Source organism: Hirundo rustica, chromosome 4, assembly GCF_015227805.2.
Source record: "Hirundo rustica isolate bHirRus1 chromosome 4, bHirRus1.pri.v3, whole genome shotgun sequence".
In the NCBI taxonomy this organism is placed as follows: domain Eukaryota; kingdom Metazoa; phylum Chordata; class Aves; order Passeriformes; family Hirundinidae; genus Hirundo; species Hirundo rustica.
Genome location: NC_053453.1, coordinates 67,226,896 through 67,246,886, shown reverse-complemented (window position 1 = coordinate 67,246,886; position 19,991 = coordinate 67,226,896). Strand labels below are relative to the sequence as shown.

At 43.3% G+C, this 19,991-nt stretch overlaps 1 protein-coding gene across 2 annotated transcripts in view; it reads left to right on the top strand.

The window, feature by feature from the left end:
* The first annotated feature begins 316 nt into the window (after positions 1–316).
* Positions 317–19,991, top strand: part of RASSF8 (Ras association domain family member 8) — a 75,777-nt gene continuing 56,102 nt past the window's right edge. The window contains exon 1 of one of the 2 annotated variants that reach the window (XM_040061659.1): positions 317–380. The gene's annotated coding sequence lies outside the window, so the exon portion shown is untranslated. The remainder of the gene's footprint in view (positions 381–19,991) is intronic. The other variant, XM_040061657.2, reaches the window with a different exon arrangement.

Here is a 19,991-nt window from a genome sequence, read left to right as displayed (position 1 = left end):
GGGCCGAGCTCCGGGCACGGCTCTGAGGGGCTCGGCTGAGGCGAGGCTGCAGCGCCGCCGCCCCCCGAGGCTGCCGGGGCGGCGGGGGCGGCTGCGGCTTTAAGAGCTCCCACAATGCCGTGCTGGCGCCCCAGTTCCGTTACATGTCTCCCCCGGCGGAGGGGAGCGAGGGAGCGGCAGGAAGGAGGCGGAGGACGCCCGCCCACCCCCGCGGGGCCGGGGGAGGAGCGGGGCAGGGCCGCGCCGAGCCCCGGGCGCTGCTCCGGCCGCGCCGCCCCCCGCGGGCAGCGAGGCGGGGCCGGCGGCCGCTGGCGCTGCCCGGGAGCCGCCGCGGGACGGGAGCCCGCAGCCGGCACGGCCAGCGAGGGCACGGACGGGAGGTAAGTCCTGCTCCCATGCCCCGCTTCCCCTCGCTCCCTCCGTCCCTCGCTCCCTCTCCCGGCTCCGCGTCCCCTCTCCGGCAGCTCCCGGCTCGTCCCCGCTGGGAGGTTTGTGACCCTTCCCTGCCTCCTCCTCCTCGCTCGCCAACTTTCCCGTCCCTCTCGCCCGTTTCCCGCCTCCCGTTGGGTTTTCCTGGGGTTTTTTAGTTTCTTTTGCTGTAGTGTATTTTTTTTTTTTTTTTCCCCTTGGCGTTTTCGGCTCTGCCGTTCTCCCTCTCTCGCCTCTTCCCAGCCGTCTCGCACTCGCTTCTTGTCCTTTCGCTTCTTCCTTCGCTACTTCCCCGGCTTCCTCCGGCTTTTCCTCTCTCCTGGCATTCTGCTTTTCTCCGCTGGGCATCGCGTGGAAAAGTAAGGGATATTTCTCGGTGTCCTTGAGGAAGAGAGTTGAAAACCTACTTTTCTTACGCAGGGAAATCTTTGTAGTAGTTTTCTTTCCCCTTCTCTTACTGTCACCGGAAAGAAAATAAAACCTATTTTTCTCCTTTTTAATTTTTTTTTTTTTCTCTTTTGCTACGTGGACTGTTTGTTTTTGGTCTTTTTTTCTTTTCCCGCTTCTCCGGGCAGTGCCGGTTTGTTTCACGGTTAATCTCTTTTATTTCTGCCCCAAGTCCTCCCTCTCTCTTCTTCTTCACCAGTAAGAAGAAAGATTAGAAGAAAATGTATTTCGCCAGCAGGGAATGCATGGGACTTTTTGGTTTGTGGTGGTTTTTTTTTTTTTTTCCTCGTGGGGTACTGTTGATGAGGAAAGCGTAAGCAAATGCAGTGCGGTAGGATAATACAGAGACATGAACTTTAAAGGGTGAGGAAATGGATTCTGCTGCTTGGTTTCTGCAGCTCTGAAGTGTTGTTGGGGAGGTCTGCTCCAGGGTCCGGTTTGGGCTTGTGCTGGTCCGGTGTGTGCCAGCCTGTTTGTTTTCTGTCCAGCTGAACGGTGATTTAAGGTTTGAATGCCGTCCTAAACTGCGGTTCAGTGTTGCTCGTGGGTTTCGGCAGCGTGGAAAATCAGAAGGCGGGGGAAGGTTACAGATTTCGATGACCCCGTTGGAATTGCACCTGTCACGCCTCCCATCCCCGAGCTGCAGGTGTGCCGGAGGTTGACACACTTAACAAAATCGCTGGAAACTGCTCGCATCCTTGGCGGAAAAAGTGCTCTCGGGGGTTTAGGAAGTCTGGTTCTCCGACCTGTGAGTTTCTGCCGTAGCTCCAGTCAGTATCACACGTTGGAATTGAGTGTTTGCCGGGCTGTGGAGAGCGAGTAAATCAATTGCCTAATGATTTCTGCAGAGACACCTGTTTAAGGGCTTTCAGGCTCCCAGCTAATTGTGTTTGGGAGCGGTGCGATTGTGTTAAGTGCTGTAAAAGTGAAGGGCTCTGTCTTTTCCAGTAGAGAATACATAGCTTGTGAATGAACTGTTAATTCCTTTGATTGGAGGCGATTCTCCTTTCTGTTACATTGCCTCTTTTGATAGATATCGTGCCAAAAGTCCAAAATACCATGTGGCTGAACTGCAAGTAAAATCAGCCTTACTTTTTTTCCGCTTTCTTTAAAGAAGAGAGAAAATTTAATTTCGGATTAACTTTTTGTCTGATGATATCTCATTGGAAAGTAGGCTAGACATGAAATTGGAAATACTTCTCTGAATCTTAGAGTAAAAAAAATAAATTTGATATGGAGTGAATTGCTGGGGGAACTGAAATGACTGCTTGGGATTTAGTTGTGTGCCCTTTAGGACAACTGAGAGATAAAAGTGGTTCACTTCTTACAGTTAAGTAATCTCTCCATCCTTTCCACCTTCACGAGCCTGGCAGAATTTGATCCGGTTTTTGAATTAATATTGGTTTTAATCTTTCTTGGAGATGGAAATTTTGGGATAGTGGGGAATAGGAGAAAAAAATACCAAGTCATATTTAGCCAGAAGTTAAAGTCTTTCAAAACTACCTCGAGCTGTTACTGGAAACACCAGCAACAGTTCTGAAGAGCCAAATTAAGTTGATTAATATAAATGCTTAAAATCTATTTGTGGGAAGCTCTGAAAAGGAGTGAAGGAGATTGAGTTGCTGAGGGTGGCTGAGCACTGAGGCTGGTGGGTTCTGTTCCTCCTTCTGCCATCGCAGGGCAGTGTGACCTCCTGCCTAAGCTGCCTTCCCTTCACCTCCGGGGATGCTGAGATTTCCCCGGTTCTCTTAAGTGCTTTTTCACGTGATTTGTGAGAATAACTGCACGTGAATGCTCAGTTGTGGTTTTGATTGTCCATCAGGTGGTAGTTTGGCCCGTGCTGATACTCGTTCTTGGAAAGTTGTAGGGATCTTGAGCATCACAGTTTATTTGGAGCGACTCTGGATTTTTACATTGCTGCCGAGGTTTTGAGACTGGGGTTATTTTCATCCCCTCTGATAGCATCGGTGTGTGCTTTTTCTATGGTCCCTTAATTCTGCCTCAAACTGAACATGAAGGACAGCATTGACCTCTCCAGAAAGAAGCTGTTAAATTGAATTACAGGGTAGAAAACTATCCTGTGGGGACTGGGCTGAGGACCCCCCTCAGCGTGATGCTTGCTGTTCCCGGTAATTTTATTTTGTGAGGTCTTTAATTATGGACTTAGCTTAGTCCACCAGTGTGTTTGCTTTCTAATTTTAGGTTTTTTTGCTTGGATTTTTAAGTCTTTAAGACCTCTATCTTGACTTTAAATATAAATGTTCTATGGTTTTCTGGGGCTTTTTTGAAAGCTTGGGTTTTCCTGGATTTTTTTTTCACAGTGGGATTGGGACTTCACAGTGTGGTGAGATTTATTACAATCTTGGTGCTTGCCTTCCTGTAACGTTTGAGACTGGGATACTTTGTAAATGCGAGGCTCTAACCTGTTGCTGGTCTCAGTGAAAATGAGACTCAGCTCTGTAGGACGTTCTTACTAGGCAAGTATAGGTGTGTTTGTGTGTATAACTCGCTGTCCTCCTGCATAGGCACGTAGCCAGCTCCATGTTTCTGAATCTGGACAGTGAATCTAGTTCCAAATTCAGTCTCACAAATAACTAATTTTTCCTACCCTTCCCATTCCCCTTCAAAGCGTGCGGTGATCTCCTGCCTTTGACAGGAGTGGTTGTCCTGGCTGATAAGGGGATGCTCATGTTGTTTTCTCCCTTGACTGTTCTGAGGGCTGTGTGTTATCTCTCTGTGCTGATAAAGTGTGGGGAGAGGGTTGACTGGTCTGTGTGTGCTGAGCAGTGCCATCCTGCTCCGTCTCTCTCCAGTTTGTCACCTGTAAAGCTGAGATCGCGGAACTTGTCCTGCTCGGGAAAGGAAGGTGGGTTGGAGCTGTAGGTACCGGGGTTTGTCACATCTGCCAGGGGAGCTGGAGACCTCTCTGGGCTGTTACTTCACTTGGATCTCTGCAAGCATCTGGTCATCTTTGTGATGACACAAATACGGAGAGTGTTATTGTATCTGAGAGGACTCCAGGAGACAGGCACTGTGAGCTTTCAGCTGGCAGGCGCTTGAGAAATCTGCTTAATTCACCTTTCTGCTTTAGAGTCGCTCCTTAAGGAAGGAGGAATCTGTTTACTTTCTTCTTGTGCTTGGAAAATGGGCTCACCCACCACAAAAGCCCCTGTAATGCTTGCAGTGGTGCAGGATTATTGCACAAAAGCATCGTACTGTGCGGCGCTGTGGCTGCGCTCAGTGTTGTATGATAACACATGTTTCTCAGCTGTTCTTGATTCCTCAGTGGCACAGACTTCAAAGGAATGTGCTGAAAGAGAGCTGCAGCCAGGGAAAAACGGGGTTTGTTCCAGTGGCCTGTACCATCCATCTGTTTAAATACTTTGCTGAGCTGTTCCAGAGCGTTCAGGCATCCAGTTAGGACTAGCAAGCAATTACAGCTGGGAGTAGAGCCTGCTGCAAAGAGACCACCTAGGGGAGGCTTAAGTGCTGCCTCCCTTCTGTGGGTCAGAGCCCCCCTGCCCTCCCAGCCAGGCAGGAGAGATAAAACTCCTCATTTGGGGTATCTTTCAACATGACATTGTCTAATTCCTAATGCTGTTGAGGATTTATTTATTTTTACTCTCCGTGCTATCTTTAGCACAAGAAGAGAAGAATGGTAATGAGGACAGACGGTCATCTCTCTAGTCTCCTCTGTGTGGGTAGCAAGCTAGGTCTGTAATGTAAGTGAGTAAATATTTATAACTAGATAATACCTTTTTGTTCCCAAAACGTGTGGTAAAGCTTATAGAAAGTGCTCTGTTGATCACTTGTGTCTCCAAAGGTAGTGATACACATTACTGGATTAATTTTAGCTCCAAAACATGAGCAGTAAAGTTCCATTGCAGCCAATTACGTTGCGCTCTTTCAAATTGAGTTTGGGGAAACACTTCACAACTTCATCCATGGTGATTAAAAAAACTGCTGTGTGCCGCGTTATAGTACAGGAGGATACTGCCAATTCCAAGTGTTATAAGTTATGTTTTTACTTAAATTCCAGTATTGGAGTCTGCTGTGCCAGTTTGTCTACACCTGTCGTTGCTGACTGAATCTTCGTGTCATGGCCTGTGTGTTCTATGCAGTCCCAGATAGTGGAACTCAGAGGAAATGTTAGCAGAGATGCTACAAGTAATCCATGGATAACCTGTGAAGATCCCTAAAGTTTTTCTGTGTGGGACTGACATTAATTTTGAGGATTGGAATGAGCACTGTAGATAGAGCAATGTGTGTTTCAGCTAAGAGGGTTTAACCTTCTTTGTCAATGGAAAATGCTTATGCAGATGCACTAAGAGGATATTTGAGCTTGGAGAAGTTGTGCGGCGCTCTGGGATTTGTTTTTCACCTGCAAGCAAGCAGCACTGGTTTAAAGGTGAGCTTGAATGTTGTCCTCTGCTGTGGTGTTGCACCCTCCTTAGTAGCGTGATGTGACATCTCTGCCTTTGAAAGGAGGGTTCTTTCTCCCCGTGTTGGCAGTCGTGATGGTTTCATGGTATTTTGAGACGTCACATTTTAATGCCTTACTACCCCTTTGAGCGGAAAGGGGAGGGAAACTTCTAGAAATGTGTATATGCAACTGACTTCCAGCTTCTGCCCTTGCTCCAGGCTTGACATTGTAATTTGAATTTATTTACTTGCTTTGAAAGCTGTACTCCATGTAACCTTGAGTTTTAGTTCCCTTACTGCCACATTACCTGGTGTGTTTCCAGCCTGTACCTCGCTGTGCCTCTGCGTTGTCCAGTTTTAAGCTGGCCAGGCTGTCAGTGCTTTCTTTGTGCTTCCTTTTGTTTCAAGTGAACTGGAAGTGTTTTGTTAAAATATTTTTGGACTCCCGAAGTGTTTGTCAGTGTTTCCAAGCTGCTGTTGAAAAGGAGTTTGGAGTTTCCGGAAGAACCTTTGGAAACGTTAGGTTTTACTGTCAGTCAGCAGTTCCGTGAGCATGGATAAAGAGGGGCTGTAATTCCGCTGGGCAGCCAGATGTTTTGTGTCTGTGCTGAAGTGGGAGACAGCGTGGCTTTAGGGGTTGAAGGGTCTGCTGTTTTTGTCACAGGGCTGTTTGGAGATCTTCAACAGATTGGATCTGCTTTCTCTCCTCTCTCCGCTCCCTCCTGCCATATCTGTGCTGATGGTGATTACCTCCGTCTGAGTAAAATGGGATTATTGCAAGCAAAGTACAATTTGTTGCTTTCTAAAAGGTAGATATTTGCTTGTCAGTCTGTGTTTCTTAAATGCTAAGTTTGAAGCCATGTAAAAGCTGCATGTATCTTGACAATTATTGATTTTTTAACAATTATCCAGTAGATTAATACTAACATTAATTCTGACTAGTGTGGCATTTAAGTGAACTTCATGAAGAAATCAGTTTTCCTTGCGAACAGAGGAGAGAGCACTCATTGATGCAAATCCCCCAGTTCCATATTAAATTGCAACTTTTTAGGCACTTAAACACTTGTAAAATCTGTGTCTGTCCTTGTCTTTCTTCTTCCTCTTCTATGTGACATGTGGGGGAAAGTTAAAAGGAACTCATCGGTGCCTGCATGTGTCAGAGTCTTCCTGGAGAAGAAAGTGGGAGGATGCCACAGCTGATAATATTTAGAGGTTGATATTGGGAATCAAGAGAGCAAATGCTTAAATGTGCCATTGCAGCTGTGTAGCTGGCAATATTAACTAGCAGGAGTACCTGGAATAATAATTCCCATCCAGAGAAAAACATATGGTGGTGGTTGAATGCCCTTGTCCTTGCCCACCAGGAAGTGATTGTGGTGATTTTTTGGTTATTTCTTTTTTTTAAAGAGCTTGCCCTGGGCTTTGTCTGTGCCTCCAAGACAATCCAAACATTTGCACTGTTTTCATTGGGAATAAGGACAGAAACTTCGAGTGAGTTAGGGATTTTGAGCAGTGGAAGTGGCACAGAGGAGCGCAGGACTAACAAAGAACAGTCACGCTGAATACAATGCGGTGTTTTCATGCAGTTAATGGGATTGGAATTGGTAACCTGATACTCCAAAGAGATAACAAAGGCTATTTAGCATACAAGGGAACATAGATTTATTTTTTCTTAAGGAGTTGGTGGAGTGTAGCAGAATTTTTTATCAGAACTCATTCTAGTGAACAAGTTCTGGTAGAAAATGACTGAATTAACAAGAGTTTATGAAATACTCTGAATAGAAAAGGAGGTTTTCTTACTACCAGTGTTCTTTCACTGCAGTTCTTGTATTTGCTTAGGAGTTTACCTGCTTCCCTCATGTCCTGTGAACTTAGCCTTTGTTTCAAACTGTAATATACCATCAATTAGAAGTCTTTGGGCTTTTTGTCTTCCAAGAGTAGAAGAGAGGAGCAAAACAAAATTAAATGTGCAAAGTTGTCCTAACAAATCTGGTACCCTTGCTGTTCCCTTATTTCCCAGAAGCAGACCAGAAAGTGACCAGCTTGATCCAGACCACAGCAGTGCTACTTGGGGTTAAGCTGTCCTGTGGGAGACCACCGAGAACTCTTTAGATGGATTTTGGTGTAGTGAGGATGGACATCTGTGATGGTGACCAGCTGTAAGAAAACCCAGTCTGACCTCATAACTCCAGAATGAATATTCTACATTAGGCCTGCTGCTTGCCTCCCTTGTGGTTTTAGTGAATCAAAGGAACTTGCAGTCCATGTGGGCAAGGCTGGACCATGAGAGGCACATACCTTCAGGAGGCGGTGTGAGCCACAGGAGGAGAGCTGGGTGTGAGTTTGCTGTTGGCAAGTTCAGCGTGCCATGCATTGGTCATTTTTTTGAGGCAGAAGTTAAGGAAAGAGGCTCAGCTTTCTTAGGTGGGGTGTGAGAGAGCTGGGCTCCTGCCAGCTGCCAGAAATTACGTTTTAAAAAGTACTCTGGTGGGGGGTTTGGTTTTACTTAAACTCTTAGCAAGACAGAAGGGGGTTTGGGTCTATTAGGAGTTGTTGGTCTTCTGTTTGTAACTCAATGCAAAGCTCCTCATCAACCTCGATCAGCAACCTGGGCTGGTGGAAGGTGTCCCTGCCCATGGCAGGGAGCTGGAATGAGATGAGGTTGAGTCCTTCTAACCCAGACTATTCTGTGATTTTGTGATTCTGTGTTGGATTTGCAGTGTGCCTTTTGAAATACGGGGCTCTTTCCCAACCCTTGCTGCTCTCCTGCTGCCATTCTGTTAGCACTTCCCATTAGTGACTCCTTCCTGTGCTCCCTGTGTGTGCCTGATGGCCCTGCCACCCTTTTCTGCCCTGCCACCCGGCTTCCTAAACACTCCCTCATGACTTTGTGGCTTTCCAGGTGCCCCTCTCAGTGCAGCACATCTTTTGCTTTTGGATGGGAGGGAAAGATACCGGCACTTTCCCTTCACATCTCCCAGCCACACAGCATTCCTCCAATTCCTCTGCTGCTGAGCTATTTGGAGCAGAGCAAGGGGAACACTTGTTTTGCTGTTTCCTTGTCTGGGAGTTGGGTTTAACTTGCATGAAGCACCTGTCCTGTTGTGATCCTGACATCCTGTCAGTGCTCATTTACCCTGCTCCTTGAGAGACCGTGTTTTTGTTGCTGGCAGCTCTCTGCCTTAGCCTTCTAGGGAAGCCCGACCAGAAATTTTCTTGAATTCTTGCACTCTCTCCCTCCCCTTGTCCTTCACTGACCTCTAACCACATTTTTATCTTTCTTGACAAGATGCTTAGTTTCATTTATCAGCTGCTTTTTCTCTTCATTCTTCAGCTTTGATTATTTTTCCAGGAGATGCTTAGAAACATTAACCATTACAGATGTGCAGAACAGTCAAATACAGCCACATTCCTTAGTGTTTTGGTTTTTTATTGTACTCTACTGCTAAAGTGCCTGGGGCAGGTAAATATTTTTTTATGTGCACTCTTTGTCATGACAAAAATATTCATCCTCAGCACAGGGTAAGGAACTGCAGTTGGCTGTATTTTCATATTATGATATACCAATGTTACCAGCTGCAAGAGCCCTGTGTTTCCCTCCCTGAACATAAACTAGTGTAGTAAGTTCTGACTTTTTTTCAAGTCACTAGCATTTTCTGAATTTGTATTTACACACTGTAAGATTAAAATGTGACATAAATAGAAGGAAATGGCAAATAACGCCTTCCTGTCTTAGTCTCGTGGCTTCCTAAGTGCTTTACAAGTGCTCTGTCACCTCTAGACAATATTATTGTGTTCTAAAAAACTTAAATATTGCCTCAACTTTCATAAAAAAATATGTTTGCTTTTATTGTGGAGCAGAGGATGACTGGATTTATTTAAACATGTGATGCAAGGGCATTTTTTTGCTATTTTGCAGTGCCCTTCATGCTTGTCATTGTAGGTGTATATGCAAAAGCCTAAATAATTGGAAATCTATATGCTTCCTGAGCATGGTTTACTTTAATAGTCCACAATGATCTCTGGACAAACTGTATTTTATTTCAAAAGACCTCCATTATCCTCAGCTTGAGCAGAATGAATGAGAATAGCATTTGATGTGTACACCATTTTTAAGAATACCCTTCTTTTTCTTGCTGACGTGGACATAAAGCATGCGAAGACAGCTCTGTAATAGAGTAGAAAATTAAACAAGAGGGAAAAAGAGAGTATGGCTTCAAGTTTATAGAGAGGAAGTTTAGATTGGTTATTAGGAAGAAATTCTTTCCTGTGAGGGTGGTGAGGCACTGGAAGAGGTTGCCGGAGAAGCCGTGGATGCCCCATCCCTGGAAGTGTCCAAGGATCTCATGGAAAAAAAAAAAAATACTTAAATCTCTTGTGGTGATGCCGTAACGTGTAGCTGTAATGTTGAGCCTCTTCGTTCTGGGATTCCAAATACAAGGAAGATGGGAATGTCTGCTGTGATTTTAATATTATCAGGGAGAGCCATCTGAGTTGCTTCAGAGTTCAAACCTTAGTACGAGATTACAGGGTCAGCTTCCTTTGGACGTTCGACCACTGCTTGTCAGTGGCTTTTTTCCGGAAAAAATGAAAGGTATGAATAGAAGAATGAATAGATGAATAACTAGACCTTAAATCAGCAGTTGGTAGGTGCATGTCCCATACTCAGTGGGGTGAGACTGCTGGCATTCCCAGATAATATCCCTGTAATGAAGTCCAGCTCTGGAACAAGTTCTTGATTAACTTGTGTGGCAACATGACAGCATCTTTTGCACCCTGAAACGCTCCTCACCCAGGCTGGAGTGGCAAAGGCACAGATGCAGAGTGATGGTGGCCAAACAATGCCACCTGGGAGCCGCTCTGTGAGTCACCAGAGCCTGTGTGCTGACACAGAACCGAGGGGAAGTGCCTGTGGAAGATGTTAAGCTGATTTACCTGGCACCCTGAGCAGGATCACAGCAGGCACGTAGCTGGGATACAGCTTCTCTGCTGGCAAGAAGCTCAAGCAAAGGGAAATGTAAACTGGGGAGTTCTTGTGGAATACTGAAGATTTTAAGGGACAAGTATCAAGGAAAGGTTTATCTGTTTTTATGAGAAGAGCTGACTGGAAGAGTCAGATTTGTTGCAAGGTAGTAATTGGAGGTAGCCATGAGTTGTTGCCATACCTTATCGATTCCAGGAGCTGGGAAGGGTGTGAAGAGTAATCCAGCAGTTGGTACCCAGATACTGGTGTGGCAAATAATAGCACTGGCTATTCTTACATCTTTTCTTGCAACTTCTACTTTAGTTTTCCTGCGGGATTAGCAACTCTAATGCAAGTGCTCCAGTGCTCTTTGAGCATACAGAGCTTTCTGGGAGGGTTTGTGTGTTCTTCTGATGGAAATTCAGAATACTCTTGCTGTATCACCATCGTTTTCATTTTGCTCTGTGTTGTGTTATTCCGATCTTCCTGACTCCTGCAGTGTTTTGATAAAGCATAGGACTCAGTGTTTATGGAACTAGGACAAGGGAAATAACTATAATGCTCCAACACGGGTCCTTTCTACTACACCTGACATTCAAGTAAGACACTAAAGCCAAGGCAAATCTTGAGTAGTTTGATTCGGTTCATTTTCCTAGTCCTTTTCCAAAACATGTTTTTGTTATGATTTCCTGCAGTGAATTTATTCCTGATGTTGAGAATTAATACAGAGCTTCAAAGGAGATCACAAAGTAGTGAATCAGTATCAGTTTAGGAGGTTTTGCTGGTTTTGTTTGTTTGTTTTTAATTCGTACAGTAACAAATGGATGGGAGCATCCTTTGACACATTCTTAACCATCAGTTCTGTTAAAAAGAATAATAGGTTTTATTTTGCTGTGCTGAGCCCATTATCAGGGTTTTTGACTGGTTACCTTGCACTTCTTAGCACTCTTGAGGTAAAAATGGTGTCTGTTCAATTCACACTGAACCCCGCGGATGTGTTGAGAGATGTTCTTTCTGTGCTTTGTTCACAAAGCAAAGGCCAAGCATATCCTGAAATTCCTAATGATATTGTTTGCTCTCCTAGTACCTATTTTTTCATTGTCACCGATTTGGCAATGTGTGAACCTGAGACAGAGCTGGACTATGTGGGAATTAGTGATTTGTGCCTGCGTTTGCCTCTTAGGGAAATTTCAGGTTGTGGGGTTTTTTTTGTTTTGGTGGTGGTTGTGTTGTTGTTTTTTTGTTTTGTTTTTTGGGGTTTTTTTTGGGGGGGGAGGGGGTTTTTGTTAGTTTTTTTGGTTGGTTGTTTGTTTTCCATTAACATTTACCAGGCCTGGGTTTTATTTGAAAAGGAAAGGAAAAAAAAAAAAAGCTTAAAGTATGGATTTTAAGAAATGTAAAAATGTGTTCCTTTGTCAGCTTATGCTATTAAAAATATACTATATGTAGGAATTAATCTGTTGGTCTTCATGTAAAATGCTCTTACTCATTTAATAAACGCTGATGCTTATTTGAAGCATTGGAAATGTGTGTAGAGAGTGAGGTAAAGAGTGATTGGGTGCAAGTCAATTTGGGCCATCATCCCCAAACAAATATTGTGACACAAATCACTTAGGTAAGTTCGCTTTTATATGTTTGCTTATTTGGGTTTGTCTCTGGAAACTGATTTATTTTTGTTGTGTCTTGGATGGAGGGGACAGCAAAGCAATTGTGACAGCTGATATTTAAAACTAGTGTGCAAACTTACCTACGTAAGTTATTTCTACGAAATTCAAGTTGATTTATTCCACCTTGTATCAGGCTGGGAGAAAACCAGTTGCTTTCTTTGAGTCAACACTGGTTGTCCTTAGAACTTAGACTCCAAGTGCCGGTGTTGATGTAGTCACTTGTGAGCACAACTTGCTTTAAAATGTATTCAGCATCAATAATAGGGGATACTTTTTGCCCTTTATTAAAAACTCTAGGAATGCGTTGGGAAACTCCAGTAATTCAATGGCTTGGAACTTCATTAACTGTAGGAGTATTTAAAGAAAGCGATTTAAGATTTGTCACTGGCTTAGGGCTACTGGGAGGTCTCTGATCTATGTCATCATTAATGAGCATATGTAAAGGAGGCTTTAATTTTCTTTTAATTTTTTAAGGGAAGCGTGTTCATCCTTTGACTCAGTTTTCAGACCGAGCTGGTGAAAGCAGCCTGGTCTGAGTGGAGCACTGGCCTTGCTTTGAGCAGGAGGCTGGGCTCCAGCAGCTCCTTCCAGCCAGAAGGATTCTGGCTTTTGGTTTATTTTCTTTTTCTTTAAGAGGTGTTTGTACCACGCAGCCGCCGTCAGCTGTAATGGGATTGCCTTGCTGATAATGCCAGCAGTTAAGCCAGAGGGATAAATAAATCCTTGCTTGTAAGTAATTTTTTAAAAACCCTTTTTTTGCTTATCTTTACAACACTTTTATTGGATAAATGCAGAACATGTGGGATTTTCTTTGCATCTTGTTTTCTGGCTGCTGCAGAATCTGTTTTAAAGAGGTGAAGTAGGGCAAGTTATTATGACCTTCCTCTACACTGTAGGGTAAGTTGTCAGCTTTCCAGGGGCTGGATTTTTATATGGAATCTAATGATTCTGTACTTGAATGCAGCAGACAAACAAACTGTGCTTTGGGGAAACTTGTCACAGAAGTATAATATACTGAAATTACCCATGAATTATTGAGTTGGAAAAAAATGCTATAAAATAGCAAATATTAGAGAAGATAAGGAAGAGAAGGAAAAAAAAAAATCCAAAGTACTTCTAACAGAATGCAATGGATGCATTTACGTGATGAGACCTTTAACAAGGAATTGAAAATACAGATTTTTCTATAGGAATGTTTATGTACACGCTTGAGTAAGGTGATAGGGGAAAAATACATGCCTGGTAATGAATCCAGGATTTCATGGCTGCTTGTTCCCACACTTGCTTGCTTGGTGGATAGAATATTAGAGTGGGTACCCCTTTATGTGTCTGGACTTGTGTCACAGAGGAGCCTGTCCCTCCCTGGTGATAACTGAGATTTAGAAAGCCATCCCACTCTGGACCCAACAGGACAAATCAGGCTTTCACCTGCAAGATTTGAAGTGTGAGCAGAAGAAGAGATTTTTTATGAAGTTGAAGGGGAATAAGTGATTAATATCCTGTGCTTCACTAGGTGCTACATCACTAGAATTTTTTTCTTGAAATGAAATCCTTGATCAAACCATTCTGCTGTCTCTTTACGTGTTGAGTGAAAGAGTTCCCCTTTGGTTCAAGTACTGTCATATAATTTTTAGTTCACGTTGAGAGGCTTCATGTACCTTTCTCATGGAAATCTGATTTTCTTCCTTTCAGTTAATTGATGTTTTTCTTTTCTGGTAAAGCAGTGCTAGAACATGCTATGAGGAAGGGACAAATTAATTAATTTCTTCACTTTTTTTTTACTTCTATGTGAAGGAATCTTGAAAAAGGCAATGATAGATGGAATAGAAAGAAATCAAACTTTGCAGGAGTAAGGACACAAATGAAACTCAGAGTGGTAACCTGTGCAAAAAGAGTCAGCAACTACAGCATCAGTTCTTAGAAACTGTGGCAAATACCTGAATGTCACAGCATGTGCTTAGTTATTTATATGAAGGCATAATTTGAATTGCAAAATCTTGAGTTTCCTAATTTCAAAACCAGTACATTAAAAGTTCATTTAATGGAACTTACACAGGGAGTTAGGGGAGGTTAAAAGGGAAATGTCAGGACTGTGGTGGGTTCTGGCATCATGTGCTGATTGTTTAGTCACATGCATCAATAGTTATTTACCGTAATGATAACTTCTGTTTTCTAAATCAAGATTAGATAGAAACTTGGAGTTACTGTGGCATCTCTGGTGGTTTCTTGGGAATTATTTTGGTATCTCTTCCTTCCTGGTTTTGGTAAAACGTAAGATTTGATTTAACTGCTTGCTGGCTTGTCTTGGAGGCTTGTGGTTTAGCTCCTTAGTTTATATTTACTAAAAAGTGATAATCAGTTGGAATTTGAGCACAGGGCTCTGAGCGTGCACATATTGCACTGATTCTGCAGCCGGTGGCCCGGTGCCAGCTGGGGTGGGCAGAGCTGGAACTGAGCCACTGCTCAAGTCACAGTCATCTGTGCCATGGGAAGCTGCTGTGCCGTGAGCACAGGGGGCTCTCTGCAGGAGTAACACATCATTTGGATTGGATCCAAAATTTTGTTTTGGAGAAAATAGGCGGGAGTAGGAGGGTTAATTGCAGTAGAGGCTGTGTGTGTTGGGATGTGGAGCTGCAATTCTCTTTGAGTTGAGATAAACCCTGTAGCGTTTGGGTGCTGCCAGCCTTACGCCAAGGTGCAGGCTCATGGCCAGAGCTGTTGTAAAAGCAGTTGTAGCAGCTCTTGTAGGCAGGTCCTGGAGGTCACTGAAGTGGCAGTCTGGGACTGGTAAGCCCTAATTACTGACCACGTGCGGGAGTAGGACCTGCTGGATCTTGGAGAGCCTCCTGCAGTGTACCAGCTGCAAACCGTAGTATGGATGATACTGCGTGGAAATGCACTGGTATTACCGGGAGCTTTTTTATTTATAGATGGTGTTTGAAGATCTGGGATCTCTGAGCTTGTCATGTGTTTCTGTAGCATGCTTTAGCCAACTTTCAGCCATTTGGGTTGGTAGCCTGCTGAAATAAATGGCTTTTTGATGATGTGAGTCTGTTAAAGGGATCAGTTGATTAAAGTGTTTGTTAAAAGTTCGCTGGTCAAGCAACACTTATAAATCCTGGGGTTTTTTTAAACAGCAGAGCAACTGTGTACTTGCATCTATCTTTTTGAAAGGAGAAAAAAGCTTCCATATTTACAGAGCCATACTTTAAAAATACCTATCACTGGTGCTTTTTCTAATTGTATATTTTCATGTGAAAATTTTGCATTTCCTTTGCAGTGACAATGTACAGTGGAAAAGCATATTTATTTTTAGCAATCTTCACAAAAGAACCCAGATTAAGATCTTTGACCTACAACTGTTGTAAATGCAAGTCTTTTTGTTCTAAAGCCTTGCAGAGTTGTTCCCTTTTTGTGTTCATTGATTAAAATGTGTGCTGGCTTGGCCCAAGTTCCTCTTGGTAATTGGGTAAAATGAAACCCCAGAATAGATAGAAAAATCAACACTATATCTTCCTTTTGGAGAAAGTTGATAATTATTTTGATGGACTCTTTTTGCCTGTTGTGGGCATGCATATATATATATATACACATTTGTGTGTTTTTTGCCTCAAGACCCCTTAGATCTACACTACACTTCACTAGGTCTCTCTCAATGTTACAGAGCAGATGGTTAATTCAAAACCAAGAGCATTAAAGCTGAGTAGCTCAATCTGATCTCCTGAAAACAAGGTTGCCAAAACAAGCTGCTGTATTTGATGTAGCTGCTGAATTGGTCTTTTATTTGCTACAAAGGCAAACCTGAGCTCAATGCCTAAATGCAAAGAGGTTGGTCATGTCCAAATTTTTTCAGCTTTCAGTTTCTCTCGGCCTGTAACTTGAAGCAGGAGGTTGCTTACATATTGTAGGGGTTCTGGAAGAGAAGAAGGCTCATTTCAAATCCATTGTTTTTTCTGGGCTTATCGCCGTGGTCCTGGGTTTTTGAATTAACAGAGACAAATTGCAGCAGTGGAATGAGGCTGACGCCTGTTTTTCACGTGCCGTGATTTGCTTTTTTCTTCTATTTAGGCGGTCAGTGAAATGAGAAGAAAAGGGCAAATTGTTAGAAGAAAGAATTTGCCTGTAAACATGGTAATCCTTTCTCTGGTTGTCAGCAAATAGGACAGATAATTTGAGACAGGTGTTGTGCTAGAAGAAACCTTTACATGGGGAATCCAACCTGCACACCCCAGATCCTGGTTATCTGTGCACAGGGCCTGATAAATATGGACCGATACAAAAGGGATTAAAGCATTTATTTCCTGCATTTACCTTGTTGGGATATTTCTTAGGGATGACATTTCACACCAACATACTTTCCTAATTGCAAATGAAACATGAGCAGGCTGATGCTCCTTATCTCAGTTCTTGGGGGTTTAAATACTTACAATTCTTATGTGAGCTGCTGAAAGTCATAGCCACTTTTCAGAAAACTCTGGCCTTGCAATTCATTTTCCTGTGCTGGATTCATCTTTAAAAGAGTGCTGTATGTGACTTTTGGGGGGTTATTTTTCACTTATATGATGCTGTAAGATGAGCTCTCACATTTTTAGGACTACTTTATCTTGAATGATAAGACATGGCATCAAGGTAGTGTGATCATTGTATAAAAGTTAGAGACAGCAGCCGAGTTATTTGTGTATGCTTCTGCCTTGATAAATGCCCTAAAGTTAAAAAAAGTAAAAAAAAAAAAAATCACCTTCCAGATCTTTATTTGCTTCTGCTGCTTCTTTTAATGCTTAACTCTCTGAACGGTGCCAGGCAAACAGGTACAAATGGAATCCTTCCTTCTCTTTGATTTACACCACAAGTTTTGTGGGTAGAACTGCGCTTGCTGCATAAGCATCAGAAGTTTTGTAATTTTGGCGGGGGTAGGCCACTGTTTGCCATAAGAGAGGATATTGATTTACAGGGTTGCATATTTAAATGCTAGGGAAAATCTTAACTTTCATGGAACTTTTGGGCTTTTCTTAAAAGAATGAGTTTGTTTAGGTCCTTTTTAAATTCTACTTCTTCTCATTGACCTGGACCCTCTTATTTCAGGGATTTTGCCAGCTCTGTTGATGCCATCAGCCGCATCCTCAGGCTTCTGGAGGTGATGGTCTTAAGAGGGGGAGTTCATTTGAAACCTGTTTGCTGATCTGTGGGTTTGGGCATGGGTTAGGTGTTCACATCTCAACTTGAAATGTCCCCTTCAAACATGGTGGAAGAAGTGCAGGAAGAAGAGAAGCCTTGGCAAAGCTTGGAGAAAGCACCACATTAGGGAAGGAGTTGGCAGAGGCACTGAAGCGTCTGAGAGCAGATGGAGTGTTGTCATCAGCTGCAAAATCAATGTAAATACTTCCAGAAAATTACTCTTCCTCTGCTCTTGCCAAGCGGGAGGAACAGGAGCCATGAAAACCATTGGCAAATTGTTTTAGCTGCCAATGGGCACCACTGCTGTTGGAATTCTGTCTTACAGCACTGGGCAGTTACTGCTGCAGGAGTGTTGCATTAGTGGTGATGAAATATACCTTTGTGGTTTGTTCGTGTGGGGTTTTTTTTTTTGTTCCTGCCTGAAGATTTGCAGTTGGAAAATCCCACAGTTCCGTCACTATGCAGTTCTGTTGGGTCGTATCAACAATAAAAATGAGAATTTTGTTACTGTTTGTGCTGTATGGCACAACTTCCCTGTTGTGGGTGGCTCAGCATGGGGCTGTGAAGCAGTTCTTTCATGTGTATTAACATCACGTAACTGGGAACCAGTCTGTCCTCCCAGATGCACAGTTTTGGGATACTGTCGTGTTTACAAATGTGTCTGGCTGGCTGGTGCTGAATTGATGGCTCTGGTGCCTGGTTTGGAAAGGGCTGGCAACCTCTAAATGAAGATGGGGAGCCACAAGGCAGGGTGAGTTACTGGATCACAAATGTGTGTGGCATTTGTGCCTCTCTTGACCCCTTATTACCCAGGAAAATGAATGTTGAAGTAAAGTGTGGAAGATGGAGAGCGTTGGGTTTTAAATTCTGAAATCCCTGTTTGTACTGATCCAAATTCCATTTCCATGGAAACTGGAAGTTTAGTACTCTCACTTGTCAACTTCAGCTTCTGGCTGGCTTTGGGGAGACTAAAATTGTTCACTTGCACTAAACCTTCCAGAACTGAGAGTCATGTGAGGATATTAGCACCACATATTTTGTGGAGACTGAGAAATTATAATTACTTCATGCATTTATTTTCTGAGTGATGCTTAACTTTAGCTGCTTACACATCAGAAATCTGCATGTTCAAAGCCTGTGCCATGTTATCTAATAGCGGAATTGTCATGTGCATAATGTCTAAGATCACAGTTTCTGGTGGGGATGGTTTCTTCATTATTGGTGTGGTTTTGCAGGTGCTGAAGCAAGCCCAATTTATTTAATTAGCTGATTGCAGTAGTGCAGGTGTCCTCCCTTGCTGTGCACACATCATCTGCAGCAACAGCCTTACCCCTAAAGACATCATCAATCCGCACTCTATTAAGCGGCCCTGGGGCTCATCATGAAGATTTTCTGAGTTCTGGCGCTGCCCTTGCCAGCAAAACAGAGGTGCCAGGCCAGATCTGCCTGGAGTTTGTGCTGACAGAAGGGCTGTGCCAGGCTGGGGAGGGAAGCAGGGCAAGGCTGAACTTTCTGGGAGAAGCCCTGGAAGAGATGATGGCTCTTCCTGCCTCCAAGTGGGTTGGAGTTGGTGAGATTGCAGAGACGCTAAAGAATGTGCCACTATGATGTGGAGCTGAGAGCAGAAACCTGCAGATAATCAGTGAGTGTGGGAAGATAACTTTCCTGCTCTTGAAGCTTGGCTGGTGAAGTGAAACTCTTGCTAGTGATTTAGTCGTACTTTTATCAGTGTTCCACTTTCACTTAGAGCTGCTTTGGGAGCATTACAATCACTGCAACCTCTGTTTGAAAGCAAATACTCTTTATGGATTGGTGTTTCTGTAACTTTAATGTGCAAGAGCGTGCCACAGTAACAGTGTATTGAGTGTGAGGGGAAGCGGTGTTATGTTAGAGACTTGTAACCTGAAAGTTTCTCACTTTTTTCTTGGTGTAGAATAGTAGTGTAAAAGTAGCATAGCAGTGCCTTTGTGGGCTATTAACTCTGTATCTTTGCATGCCAATCCTGCATGTAGCTTCAGCAGAAACACTGATGCCAGTTCAGCTTTCATCGGGTGCCTTAAACTTCATGTTTCTTCTCTGGATGTTAAAATATTCAGCTGTCACAGTCAGGGCAGGTGACCTTTTCCCCCGTAGGTGCCATATTCCATGAGCACAGCTGGCTCTTCTGGATGTGTTTGAGCAGGGACATTGAAGGACAGAGCTCTCTCACTTCTTTTGTGCAGTAATAAGTCAGTTTGAAAGAAGATAATCTCTTTTTGGCAGGTAAATAGGACTACTTTTAAAACAAAATTTTAAAAAAAATCTAAGCTTTCAGCTTTCTAAATGAGTTATAGCAAGGTGCCATTTTGATTTTGAAAAATGAGTAAGGTGGTTCTGAGGCAGTGCCTGAGATCTTGGAAGAGATGTCTTCCAAACACTTAAAGAAAAAATTGTTTACAGTTAAGAACTTGGATGTAATTTTGTGCATTTTCAGGTTTCTTTAATCTGGCAGAAGTATCAGTTTGATCATTAGTGGGGTTGGTTTTTTTTTCCCCTCTAAAGATCATAAGTAGCATCATGAGTGAGAAGGGAGGATCATTTGATTTGCACATACTCTTCTGTCATGAGCTGGAGTTTGCTGGAGATCCATCTTCCTGCCTGGATTTCTGTAATTTTGGGTGCTTTTTTAGGTGCAGTATGGCAGGCTTGTTTAAGGGGAGGAACATGCAGCATCTTTGCTCTGATGGCCTTTTCTCTCTTCAGGTGGAAGTTTCCAGGTTCATTCTAAAATATGGGCAACTCTTCCCTGCTTTGATGGCTGGAATTTGGTTGGAATTTGCCAGTACAAACCAGGAGCTGGGAGAAAGAGACTTGGATTTTTCTTACAGCACTGATACAGGGTTATGAGA